Genomic DNA, 14,331 nt, shown 5'->3' with positions numbered 1-14,331 from the left:
TGGGTGAAACACTGCAGGAAATTTAACAGATTACATGCAGCTCGTTCTGGAGCCACCAAAAATAATAATAATAACAAAACAGCTCACATGAAATACTTACTGGGAGTCGCAAGAAACACACACACAAAAAAATGTAATAAATAAACATACTGAAGACGTGAACTCTGACTTCTAGTCTTCAGTTTATAACAACGAATCACTCCGTGCAATCTTGAGCACTTAGCTCAGGCTTCCACTTCAACTTTATCTCAGTTTTTTATCTCGGCCGGTACACAGAGTGTCACAGCGCGCGGGATGATTCATGGTTTTGCACTCACTAACAGGTTTCTGACTCATGGAGGAGGCTTGGAAGTGTTTTATCGAGGGAGAAAGTGTGGACCGGTTAATCAGCGCTGCATATTGCAGCACTTTATGTGTGCTGTCAGGAGGGTCGTGTTGTATGAGGTGTTTATGTTGGGAGTACAAGAAGGAATGTAGGACATGGAGGACGGGCCCCCAGTCCTGGAATAACCCTACATCTCCCTGCACATCCTTAACCCTTCAACACACACACACACACACACACACACACACACACACACACACACACACACACACACACACACACAGACACACACTGCCCTCTGTGTGTTTACATATTTCCCTCAGTCTCTGGCTCTCTCTCCTCTCAGACCCCCTGCCTCTAATCTCTTTATTAAATTTAATCCTAATTACACGTCCATAAACACACCATGTACTTAACAGACTCCGGCTTAATTCCCGATCAAAAAAGAAAAACATCCCATGAATTCTCACAACCTGTAACATGTGACCATTAGACGACGGATGAGATTATGTCTGCGCTTGTCTTGCTCCACAGGAGACGGGCGCTGAACCTCTGCTATCTATCTGCTAATTATTTTCGCCTCACTTGTCATTCCTCATCCTCAGACTCCCGCTTCTTTGAAAGCAAACATTTTTTTTTTCCATTTTCACGTCTTCCCATGTTGACTTAGATGGGAATGGATTCCCTCGCAGAAGCTCTCTTCCCAAGAGGTCACTCCACTCGGACGTCACACGGGTTCTTTTCCCAAGTATCCCTCTATTATGATTCATGAAGTGAAACTCTGGCGTTCACAAATATGGCCAAAAGTTCAGAGCATTTACACCATGTGGCCACAAGTATATGGACACTATAACAAGTCACCGCTCACTGTTGTGGGAAGACTTTCCCCCAGATTTGGGGAGTTTTTCTCTGCAGGGAATTGCTCCAATTCAGCCACAAGAGCGTCAGTGAGGTCCAGAACTGATGTTGGGTGAGAAAGTCTGGTCCGGTCAAGTTCCTCCAGCAGCAAAGCGTCACAGAAAACAGCGCTGCAGCCTTTATGGGATGAACTTGTCCTTAAACTTCTTGTATCGACTATCAGCCTCGCTACTCCCTGAGACAACCCCCTGCATTTATTTCTTCTTCTTCCTTTTAGGGGCCCAGACCAGAAACCAATGAGACTGTCCACATACTTTTGGCCGTATATTGCATGTGGAAGCAGACAAAATGTCCAAAGTTAAAATAACAGTTGAGTAATCGACACAGGCAAGACACGTCATGTTTAAACAGGTGGTGCCATGCTACTTTAGATTAAAAGTGAATATTTATTTTCCCCCTCTGTCCAGTCGCATTGCTCCGGATCAGGCTAATGTTTATGGAAAATGTCTCCCTCCGCCACCGAGTGGTGTAGGCTTCCAACGTTATGCATACATTTCCCATGATGTCCTCATCTGACCACGGTGGGTCTCTCGCTCGGCCGTCCTCACCTGACCTGATTTGAGGGGAAGCAGGCAGAATGTATGGAGCGGCGGGGGGACGGGGAGGGGGCTGGCTGGGCTCATGCTTATATAACCGGGCCTCTAATGTATACAGAACACACGGTACATGCGCACAACTGTCCTAGATCTTCTCATGACAGTCTGCGGGGGGGGAGAAGGAGCTACTGTTGGAGCTGGTCCATGTACGATTCTGTGGAAGGAGAGAGTTTGTGTACAAGAGAGTGAAAGAGACAAAGGGGGGAGACGGATGGGGGGGGGTATTAGTAGGCCGTCCTGTCTCCCATGAGTCCCAGTACTTTGGATTTGCATTCTCCTGCTCCACTGTCCTGGTAAACACACGCTGCTTTCTGGCTTCTATTTGTTCGAGAGGACACGCAGAGACGAAAATGAGGAGCTCTGCTGCTGGCTCACATGCACTGAACATGTACAGTACACTGTGTACTTTGTGTAGCCAGCTAGCTGCGGCGGCTCCGTGCATGTGTGCAGCCGAACACGTGGTGAGGAAAAAGCCAGGGCTGGAAGAAGAAGAAGAAGAAAAAGAAGAAGAAGAAGAGGGAGGAGGGGGGGAGCGTATGCAAACAGTCTTTGAGATTCAGCCGTATAGTGCAGTTGACAGCGCAGCTGGCTGCAATGTTCTCCTGCTGCTGAGTGGAAAATTCCTGCTATGACTGAGCATGAAGTGTGTGTATGTGTGTGTGTGAGAGAGCGAGGGTGTGTGTGCATGACATGAGAGAGAAGGAGGGCGATCCGAAGGGGGCCGGGCTATCAGCCAAGGCAGCCAGCGATGGGATTGGTTGGCGGAAAAGCTGCCTTTGTGAGATCACAGCCCCCACAACAGCTTCCACCCACATGGAGGACTTCATGTGACAAGACCCAAACCCTGCCTTCACCAAATTCATATTAATAGACAAAAAAAAAAAGAAAGAAAGAACAGGAAGTCATTCACAGCACCTGCCACACACCAACAGACCCAGTTACACACTGCTCCAGATGAGTCAGAACCGAGAGACCGAGCGAGTCCCTGACGCATGAATCACCGCTTTCCCTCTCCACGTCCCGTTGGAGTGAAGAGCGCACAGTGACAAACCTCCTCACCTGCAGAAGAGGTGGGTCGAGAACAGAGTCGCACAACCTGCATCCTCAAAACTTAAAAGATGGAGTAGAAATGTTGTGTTTCAGGATAAATACCCACCGGATCGCTGCGTAGAGTTTCAGACGTTTAGTTCGCGTCTCGTGTCAGCGTTAATCAATACGTTTATATTCAGCGTGGAGGATTTTGTGGCATCTAGTGGTGAGGTAGAAGACTGCGACCAACTGAGCACCCCTCGTCTCGCCCTCCTTTACAACATGGCGGACTCCAGGTGTTAAAAAAAAAACACAGCTATTCTTATTTTCAGGTGATTCTTCATTAACGGAAACATAAGTAGGAATATTATATGACATTTCTGCCACTAAATCCGGCACATTGGATCATTTCTTGCAACATCGACTGTTGTTTGAGCAATCTCATAACTGCAAATAATCTGACATACTGATGGATTTATACTGAACGATATTTTCTATGATGACCTAGCTGGAGAGGTGTATGAAGGGTCTTTTCAGATTTATATTTCTCTCTTTCACTCCCTCTCTCTGTATATCTATGACAGCTTAATATACGTATTTCTCCATTTTATATTATTCTCTCTCTTTTTTTTTGTGCGAAATGCTGTGATATTTCTATTCTAGAATGGGAAACTGTAAAATAACCCAGTTTCATTCCTCAGGGGAAAGTAAAAGTATTTGTCACTCGTTGCTCTAGTTTCTGCAGAGTGTTTGCAGAGTGTTGCTGGTTTGCTTCTCTCTCAGATGATTGATGGTTAATTATCACGTTCTAATTGGCTGAAGAGCACAGCGGAGCGTCTCAGCAGTGAAGAGGACAGATGTGTCGCTCAGGCAGTTGGGAGTGGGAATATTGATGATGATGTGGTGTTGGGTAACAACTTCATGCTGTTTTACAATAACAACTTTATAAAGTGATATGTCAGTGTCATGATTGGAGCTTCTACTGCCCCCAAGTGGTTAAAAATGTACATTTGTTTTATTTACCTGTTTTCTTTCCACTATTTTTAGATGATCCAAGTCGACGCCATGACTCTTAAAACATATTGTTCATATTATATATTTATATTTTGTATTTAATCATTTGTAATTGTTGTCTAAGCCTGCTGTCTGTACACTGTTGATATGATTCTGCAGATATTCATCGATATATTGATTCACTGATTGGTGTTCATAGACTCCCCTCCACCTGGTGCCAACAAAGCTGATAATTAACATGTTTTTTCCGCAATAATTTGCTTGATTCAATGCATTGATACATTTTTATTATTTAGTCATAACTTTGTATCTTTTTTAATTTGATCTTATGTGTTGTTGTCATTTTTATTGCCCCTCTTCTCTTTATTTGTATTAATCTGTTAAGCAAATTGCTCCTTTTGTCCTCCTGTTTTACTTTCATCCTCTTTTCCTTCACCTTATCTTGAGTGTTTGTCTTCCTGATTCTCCCACTCTCACTTCCTCTGTCACTGTTTTTAAAGGTGCTATATAAAAAAGCTATTATTAGCAGCAGTAGTATTTTCTTCATCAACTGACCACTAGATGGCGATACACTGTCAGACTGGAGGTGTCACCCCCAGGTGACCTTTTCTAACCTGCCTCGTCACTGCAGACCTTTACCCCACATCATCGGTTGTGTTTCCTGATGTCACACACTCCAACCTGGAGCCCTGTTTGTATAAGAAACCAATAACTGAAAACTCCTCAAGCGTGAATCACATTTCACGGGGGAGCATTTTTTTTTGCCTCACAAGGTCTTTTGGAGATATTACTCCACATTTGTGCCGTACTTAAGGTGTCACAGGAGAGCTGATGACAGCCTTTCCACAATTTGCTGAGCTGCTCGGCTGCTATCCGTAATCCAAATTGCCCCCAACTTGCAGCCAAAGCGTGTATCCTAAACCCACGACACGAGGATTTACAAGGCTGGTTGCAATAATGTTGATGTTTTTCAGCATCTCTGTGAAACAGAAGCAGCTGGAGCTCACTGAGGGGCAATAACACATCATCAGGCAGACATGCATCGAATTTGGCAAATGTTTCTTCCTGAGCGTGCGGGCCGACAGTCTTCCATCTGTGACGACGGATCACTCCGGGTAGAAGAATTATCAGTCATAGCCGCGAGACCGGCTGTCTCTCACCGGGGAAACCTCGCAGCACTCTGAGAGACATCTGATTCGATGTGTCAATAAGTCAGACAGGATATGCTGTGACATGCGCTGATGAACTGAGCAGTGCTGCCAGCGCCTGTCTTTCCGCTCTGACACTGATTCGACCAGACAAACCTTGTTTACTCCTCATTTAGCCATTATTTCAGCCCACCGACTTTATATCCCCTTTTTCCAGCGTGCAACTGTTACCGACATTGTTTTGCAATCATGCAAATATTTCCCACAGACGGGAGGTGCACGCACAGCGCTGGAGTGCACGGCTGTCCTCAATCTAAGTAGGATTAAAGCGCTCATGTTGGATTAAGGTACACGGGCACATTTACATTTTGTATATATTATGACTGAAACCTGCGTCAGGAGGGCAGAGAGTGTTTGAGGAGGAGTTAATGCACTGATAATGTACTTTTTATCTTTTAGGCCAAAAAGGACAATAAACAGTGAGTTTGTCAGGAATTTGGATTAGATATTAGGAAGATTTAACTATAATCTTCAATTTGTGGATTACAGATATGATACAGTGACTTAAAGGAACAGTTCAACCAAAAATTAAGAGTTAATCATCATCTCCTCAGCGACATGCTGATGGAAAGTCAGGTGAAGTTTCATAGCCCACAAAAGATTTTAAAACATGACACGCAACCGAAAAACAAAAACATAATGGCTACATACGTACATACTCATCTGGCATAGTGCAAGAATCCAGAAGCCCTGAGATCACAAACTGATTTGAAAAGATGTTATTCACTCCTGTTTTTAATCTGAAACCTTCAAGTAGCTGCTAACATAAAAATGTTAATGTGTACCTTGTCTCATGTCAGGGTGGGAATCATACACATATCTGTGTAACAGTAAAGATATGTGATATACATTGTTATCGTATTAGTTTGGTAAACGTGAATGTCACTAATACAAATAGTATTTGAGTAAAAGTCTGAAAGTATCTTATTATAAATGTACTTAAATATCAAAAGTAAAGCTGATCGATTATCCGCAGAGCCGACGATCATATCTGATATTCAGCATTTTTCTGATTATTGGAGTAAGTGTTTAAGTATATTTTTTCATGATATTGTTGATAAAACATATTAATCTCAAAGACGCACTCATTTGGCTCTGATGCAGCACGTAATCTGAAAGTAACTATAGTCAGTAACTGCTCAGATAAATGCAGTGAAGGAAAAAAGTACAATATTTGTCACCAAAATGTAGCAGAATGGAAGTATAAGGTAGCAGAAAATGATAAGACTCAAGCCAAATATGCCAAAATACAGCACTGAAGAAATCATCAGGATGCAGCGATTCTGTGGTTTTGCAAGACAATCATCAAACTACACATCAGGCGCATGACTGAGTGCTGAAGGTGTAAGAAGCATCTTTTCAAATCCATTTGAATTCTTGTTGTTTCCAGAGATCCAGACGACACTGGACAGGCAGTTCGAAGCCATTTCACGTTCTATTTTCGCTGTGAAGCTCCAGAAATGTTTTGCAGACTACGAAACTTCCCCCGACTCTCCCTCAGCATGGAGGAGAGGAGACGACGACTGATTTCTTTTTAGGGGTGAAGTGTTCCTTTAAAAGCAAACGTACGTACGACAGCATATACAACAGAGACAATGAGGTGAAAACGAGAAGACGGGTTTTTGTGGGTTTAATTTATTAGTCCATAAATGAAAACCCTCCAGCACATGACGTAGCCGGCTGGAGAACTGAGAGCCAAAAAGAGCCAGTGAGATGTAAATTCAGTCACATATTTATTACATAAATATATAGTAAAATAGACCAGCGACAATTACCATAAAAATATCTTCCTTTAAAACCCTGACCATAAACAAAGATTTGAAAATCACACATAGACATTTACAAACACGCTGATTGTCTGGACCTGTCAAGAAGCAGCCCACCACAAAAACCTGACATCACACCACCCACTGGACTCGTGTTGGGAGGAAGAGGAGGAGGAGGAGGTAAAGAGGAGGGTGGGTGCTCAGGAACAGCAGGGGATTGGGTACTCGCACGGCGGGGGCGGGGGAGGAGGAGGAGGAGGGGGAGGACAGGTCCAGGTGAGAAGGGGCTCGGCGTGATGGAGGTGTGGGTGGTGTGAGAGGAGATCACAGTAGATATTCGGATGTTTTCCTGCGTGTGTGTGTTTATTGAAAGACAAGACCGTGTGTTGTGTTTATGAAGCCCAGAGCGTCGCCTAAAGGTTGACGGAACATACTTGCATGTTTGTTCGCCCCTGTGCTTCGTGGAAATGAATCCTAAAGTATTATAATAAAAAATAATAATATAATAATAATAATAATAATGATAATATATTCAGATACTTCTTATTGTCTGCTTCAGCCTGCACCAGGAGGCTGTAGGGTTTGTAGTAAGCGGGCAGTTAAATAGACTCCTGTACTTTGTGAGACACAGAGAAACCATAAACTTATCCGGAATAAAACTCTGAAATAAAACTAGGCTTTGTTTGACCCTGAAAATATAAACTATCTGGCACATCTGGATAGAGACAGAAGGAGAGAGCTCTGCCCTGCGTACAGTGAATGGCCATGTGTTTCCCTGTGTGGCGTCCTCTGGTCTGCAGGAGGCTCCAGCCGAGGATGTATACCTGCAAACTCCGTTAACACACTGCAAGCGCGGTAATATGTTCTACGGCAGATCTCGTCTGGATTTGTGTTCCCTTTGGCTTCTTATACTCTCTAGAAGTCTCCCTTCAGTAGGTCCCCGATCAAGGACTGAGATGCGTAACAATCCTGGACATCTTGGTCGCTCGTGAATCAATACAGGAAGAATGTTGAAGATAAAAACTCTGGGTGGAGAGACATCCTAGAGTCCTAAAGGTGATGAAAAACATCACATCTGTTTTTTCTTTTTTCTTGATGCACTCCCAAGATTGCGCCCGGAGGAAAGTTTAACAAATTGAAATAGAAAGAGTTTTAGTCGACCTCATTTGCAGTGCAAGACGTTCAGAGGTCTATTTAATGATGGCAGTTTGGTCCTCAAACAACGCCGTCGGACAAACGCCACTCATGGACGGCGTGCCTGTTCTGGGATTTAAATTTTCCTGGAGACACTCTAGGTGAGAAACAAGATGCAAGTTTTCTGAATCTCTCTCCAGTTTAACTCAGCTGCAGTTAATCTTACAGTTTCAAGAGGTATTTGCATCCATTTGCCAAGACCTCAGCTGTTACCAACCAGACGACGGATCTTGTGGACATCATTCACCAGACGACAGAGTTCTGCAACTCCTGTCGCTGGTACGCTGTAATGATCGTAATGTTTTGGAGTCTCTGCCAAGTGTCTTAATCAGTTGTCTAGGTTTGAGGACTAACTCCATGCATCCATCCAAAGATGGTGCAACAAAGCAACTTAATAAACCAGCAGTCTCCTCCATGAGTTACAGAGTAAGACTGCCTTCAACATCCTTCCAGTACTGAATTTTTTTGAGCCACTGAGTGTTAGAAATGTTCAGGTTTCAGGAGATCACATCCATCCAGGCCCAGTGATACAAACAGTACCAGTCCTGGATCAGGACAGCTGGCTGACGAACCTCACCTCAATCTTTTTCACACTGTTGTTCCCAGAAGTCTCCAGAGAATATAACTTACAGGACACATAGGATGGGATTCTATAGTTTGCGTGTAGAGCTGTGACAAGAGGTCGACATGCTTTCATTACAACCTGACCGAAACACCTCACCATCATGTCTTTGGCACCTTTCCGACTAAACCTGATCCTTTTTTTTTTTTTTTTTCTGGACAGGTCGTGACCCCCTGAGCGTCTGCAGAACAAATCATAGTTTTCCCAGCAGCCTCTGCAGTCACAGTGAAGCGAGGAACTCTTGAAGGGTCGGTACAAAAGTAAGAAAATCAGCTGTCAGCTGTTGCTGTGTGGTTCGTTATAGCTCGTCTGCATGTTTGTTTCATTCGTCTGTGAAACTGCTGGTTTGAAGTCATGAAGTTATAGAGTAGTGACGCAGATACTGAGCTGAACAGGGACCAAGAAAACCAAAGAAGTGAGAAAACAAAGCAATCAAAAGTTCCCCCAGAGAGATCTCAGTGCCTGCAGATTCTTAGGTCGACTTCAGTGTGTTCCTATTGGTTGAGTGTGCTGAAACATCCAATCACACGGGCGGCATCGAGACAGATTAAACTCTTAACTGTTGTCGCCGATGTTCTCTGATGCACCTGTTCGTTCTCAGGTGTGTAAACATTCTTTTGAATTTTGAGCCTCTCGTTACGTAACAGGACAGCAGGTTGAGAAACAGCGATTACAGACACATAAGACGGTTCATAGACATTTTGTACAATATCTACTAATAAAGCCTGACATGGAGACGTCTACCAGCACCGACACGTTGGACCTGCTGCAGCCCACCAGGTGTCTGTTTTGTTTTTTTTCATCCGTCCTGCTGTTGAGGATACCGCTTCCAAAGCATTGCGTTGCGTTTTTTTTTTTTTGCTAAACTTTTTTCAAGAACATACTACAAGCATACTAAGCTTTCTGTACATGCGACACCGAGTCCCTTGTGTTGTAAACAGTGTGAGTAAATAAAGGAAGGTCCGGTCAAGAAAGATGTTCCCAGTGGACATGAAGCCTTAAAAGAGGTGGTTGTCAGTGGTTTTTGCTGGTGCTGTATAAAGTGGCTTGGACCTGCTACAGAGTGGAATAAAATCGATCCCTTCCTTTAGGTTTCAGCTGAGCAGAGAGCGTTTCTCCTCTGGTTTTGCATACAACGGCGGGTCTTGTGAAGCGTTCGTGCCAAGAGAGGTGAGTGTGAATGCTGGGAGGATGTTGGACGACGGGACAGAGAACGAGCAGGACAAACGTTGGACCAGGAGCACAGGGACGGGGACGGAAAGCACCCTTTGAGGCCGGTTTATCAAACCTGAGCAGTTCTGAACCAGTTCAAAACCTTATTTTCAACCTGACAAACATTGCATATTTTTTTTTCTCACGAAAGCGCAGATCCCCCCTAAACTAATATAACTAATAATTTAACTAATCTCTGATCTATATCTCTGATTGATAGACATTTAATAGATGAGCTAATTTGCGTACATTCTTCGCTGTCGAGGCATGTGGTTTCCCACCCGTTTACAAAAATACCCCCATGACTACATCATCCCCCATCTTCCACCTGTAAGTGCTCTTAGTTCCTTTTCTTGGGTTTTGGTGTACAGGGCAACCGTCTCAAAACAGGAGCGGGGACAGTGTCCACGCGAAGCTATTCGTACTGTCTCTTGGCCAGATTGTAGTTGGGTGCAGAGGATGGAGCTCCATGTGCCATCGGATTAGATACGGGGTGATGTGGTGTCGGCCTGGGCGATATCGTCCTGCACAAATAACGCAACAGACGATGTTACTGTCATACGGCAGAGACATCTCGTAGTCTCATTCACATCCACCGGCTCACCATTTTTTCACGCTTTCATCATGCAGTACTGCCCAACTAGCGAGCATCGCGAGGCTCATTTATGCCTAATGTTCAACACGGATACAGACGGAGGCTTCGGGCCTTGTTCCAAGTTCATTTCGTCCACGTTTCTGCACGTTTTCTGAGAGCTTACGGATCAACGGCGCAGTGTTGAGACAAGACGTTCACATCAAGGAGAACAGGCTCAGCAGTACATGTTGTAACACAGCGGGCTGAGACTATTTCACCTGCTACGGAATAATCTGTGGAGATGTGGGGGAGTCGATGTGAGCTGGACGACGGCAGAGCCAAGTTTAGGTCCGTGCGATACCCTCACGTGGTTCTGTTCCCGAACATCCATGCCAACGTGAGGGATGCATGTGGGCCGTGACGGATGTATCCATAAACGAGCCTTTAGAAACTTCATCCTCCATGTCTGTGTGTTAACATGCCGCGTGCCGCTACATCAGGACGATTAACCTGCAGTAACCTCCGTCAGTCCGGTCTCATTCCCACCTCGTCAATATCGACAAGCGTCGCCTCCGCTGCCACGACAGCCGATAGATTCTGTAACCGCAGTTTGATATTACAGAGAAATATCGCATATGACAGCAAATATCACGATATTCGATAACATCAGCCCAAGCCGAATGTGGTGTAGTTCTATCATGATCAACTGTATTTACACAAAGCCTCTTATTCAGCCATTAACACGCAAGTGAGGCTGTGAAACACTCCGTTAATTAATTAATTAATCAAACAGTTGATGTAGATTTGGCACTTTGATTTCTTCTTTCAGCTCCTGTGTTTACATACTCTCTACTGATGTTCGTTATTGTGGTAACGTCCCCCAACAGAGACTACTGGCTTTGATTTAGTCATTTAATATTGTGTGTTGCCGTAACCTGAAAACCACCCCAGGGAGTCGTTAACCGCCGCCACCCTGCACGGTAATTTACCAGAGATTGTGCAAGCCTTCACGGTAAACCCTCCAGTGCCCTATGAAACACGCCGTAGAACAACACCACAGAGGAGCAGGGGATACAAAAAGCGATCAATAAGGCCATCATTTGGAAACAGAAATGAAATTGCAAAGCCTTTGAACTGGCAGCAGTCGCCCACTCTGGTTGTTCGCTTGTGGGAATCGCTGCAGCTTTTTTTTTTTCCTCCTTTTTGAAACGTCGCCCACTCTTCATCTCCCACAACCTCCAACGCTCCCACGTATAAATGGTTCCCCCCCTCGCGTGTTGCTCTCTGCTAGCCTGCTGAACACAGCATTAGTTACATTCTTCAGAGGATATAATACAAGTCTATGACAGGACTTCTGTCACGTGCTGCGGCCTTAAAAGGTGCTTTTTTTTAAGGTTTTTTTTTGAGGAGTTCGGGAGGGGAAATGCAAAGCAGGTCGATCGGACATCAGCACCACAGACACAGATCTCTCACATGAACATGGACGCCGACGATCACATGCACACACATTTATATATATATTTATATATATATTTATATATATATATATATACACACACATGCACAGCCTTGAGTAGAGCCATGCCAGTCTTTCAGTATATCACAAAGGCGAAACAGAAAGCACACTGAAATAGAACGGTGGACGGATGGAGCCCGGCTTGGATGGGAGCCACATACTGCTGCATGAACACCATTAGCCAACTGGGTGAGGGGGAGCTGGATATTGCTTCTGGCACTTTGACCGGGAAAAAAAAAAAAAAAAAAAAGTGCAAAGACCAGACTGACACCAGCAGCAATGTCTGAATTTACTTTTGTACACTTCTAAAAACGTGTTTGTGAGGAAAAAAAGTAATCGACGTGTCATTTATTTACGATCACACGATCGAATTGGATCAAACGTTCTGGTGTGTTTTCACCGTGAAAGCCCATTTCTGCCAGGTAACGAGCATTCAAATGTACTTTTGAATAACTTGGAGATTGTAACTCAAAATCAAAAGGTTATAGGTTGAACATTTTGACTTCCTTTATCACAATTTTGATATAAAACGTCAGAAATTTGATTGATTTACTACAAGAGCTTTTCATTTTGGTAACACCTGTTCATTCATTTATTTTCAGTTCTTGGTTTTAATCTCTTTGTTACCTCTAATTTTCACTGTTCTACTCATCAACTCTGTTATTCTATTTTTTCTCTCTTTTCTCTTTTTCTTTCTCTTCCTTCATCAACTATGAATTGCTTTTTTCAGGCAAAGAGACTCCAATAATCCCAACCTTTAAAAGATTTTGGAAATTTATCTCAGACCTTGTTAACCATTTGACGAGAATCTAATTATCGGTTATTTTAATATTTACTAGAATGAGAGCTCATTGCGATGGCGTCACCTCGGACTTTCTGTTCTATAAGATAAAATTATATTAACTTTATCGTCTCACAGGATCATTTGTCTCCAAGCAGCTGCATCACCCAACACATCCATCATTCATACTTACTGTTGGGGTGAGACAAGAGTTATTTCTAAGATGATAAATAATCATCATCAATGGTCACAGGCAAATTTTGAAGGAGGTGGATTTGATTAACTTTTCTATTGGTTTAGCCAAACATTTAGCATTCTGATCCATCAGCTTTAATAAACCCTTAAAGTATTTTTGTGTATTGATTAGACATGTTTTATTTCCTCTAAGTCTTTAACTGTTACCACACCATAAACCATCTGATGAAACAAAAACACAAGATTAATATGACCTCACATCATACACTTAAGCCTAGTGAAGAGGAGAAATCCTTATTTCTACGTACCTGATTCAAACATTTTGAATCAAATATAATCTCAGTTTTCAGAAAAAGGCTGTGAACCTCACACCAATCTGCATACTGCTTTGATTTCAGAGTATTTAAGTGATGTGTCTTGTAGGTTTTGTCACCACAGATCAAATCAGATGAATCAAGTTGCCCTGTGTCAAGTAATATGACACAAAAAACCTCTTATCGTGACATATGGAGTACCTCAGGGCTCTGTTATCGGACATCTACTATTCTCTCTCAATACTTCAACTCTCAACTCCAAATTATACCTGGTAATTGAATTAAATTCACTTTATATGCCAATAAAGGCAGAAGATCATACCTTAAATCTTTAGTTAGAGGCTGGGTTGTCTGGATGTTGCAGTTTCCTGCTCCTAAATTGAGATTAATCTGAAATTCAGGCTATTTAGCAGAGTAGTTAAAGTTTAAGTTCGTCCTGCTGTGCCCTTGAGCTCTGCTTGTTGTGATTGTGTAGTTTGTCTCCATTTCCAGGACTTCATGGTGGAGAGTATGTGACTCATGTCCTTTTTTTCTGATCCGAATAAAGGAAATAACTAAATTTGAGGTTTGTCTGGCAGGAATAGGCTTCCACACAGCGCCGCACCAAACACAACTCACAAACACTCCCGCTCAAACACAACAACAGACGGACACAACACTCTTCCACCTCCACACACGAGGGAACATTCAGTTTCATTCAGGGTTAAGAAAGCAGTGAGGGTGATAAGACTCAGGGTTCAAATTCTTCAAACCTGGACGTCTTCAACCCTTTTTTCAGTCTGACACAGGAAAACAAAAAAGGTACATTTGCTTTGATTGTAAATGGAGAAGACAAAAAAAAGATGAGCTAACAATATTTTTCATCTAAGGTTCATCATCATTTATTAGAAAATGTTCTTTTACCTGAGAGAATCCTTCAATAGCTTCCTTTACCCAGTCACAAGAGGCGGTCTGCGCTTGTCTGTGTGTGTGTGTGTGTGTGTGTGTGTGTGTGCGTGAGTGTGTGTTTGGACCGGGCTGAACCGATGCTCTCACAGGTGGGCGCTTTTTTTTTTGTTGTTTTTTTT

Source organism: Acanthopagrus latus, chromosome 20 (assembly GCF_904848185.1).
Source record: "Acanthopagrus latus isolate v.2019 chromosome 20, fAcaLat1.1, whole genome shotgun sequence".
NCBI lineage: Eukaryota > Metazoa > Chordata > Actinopteri > Spariformes > Sparidae > Acanthopagrus > Acanthopagrus latus.
This window is presented reverse-complemented; position numbering follows the sequence as displayed.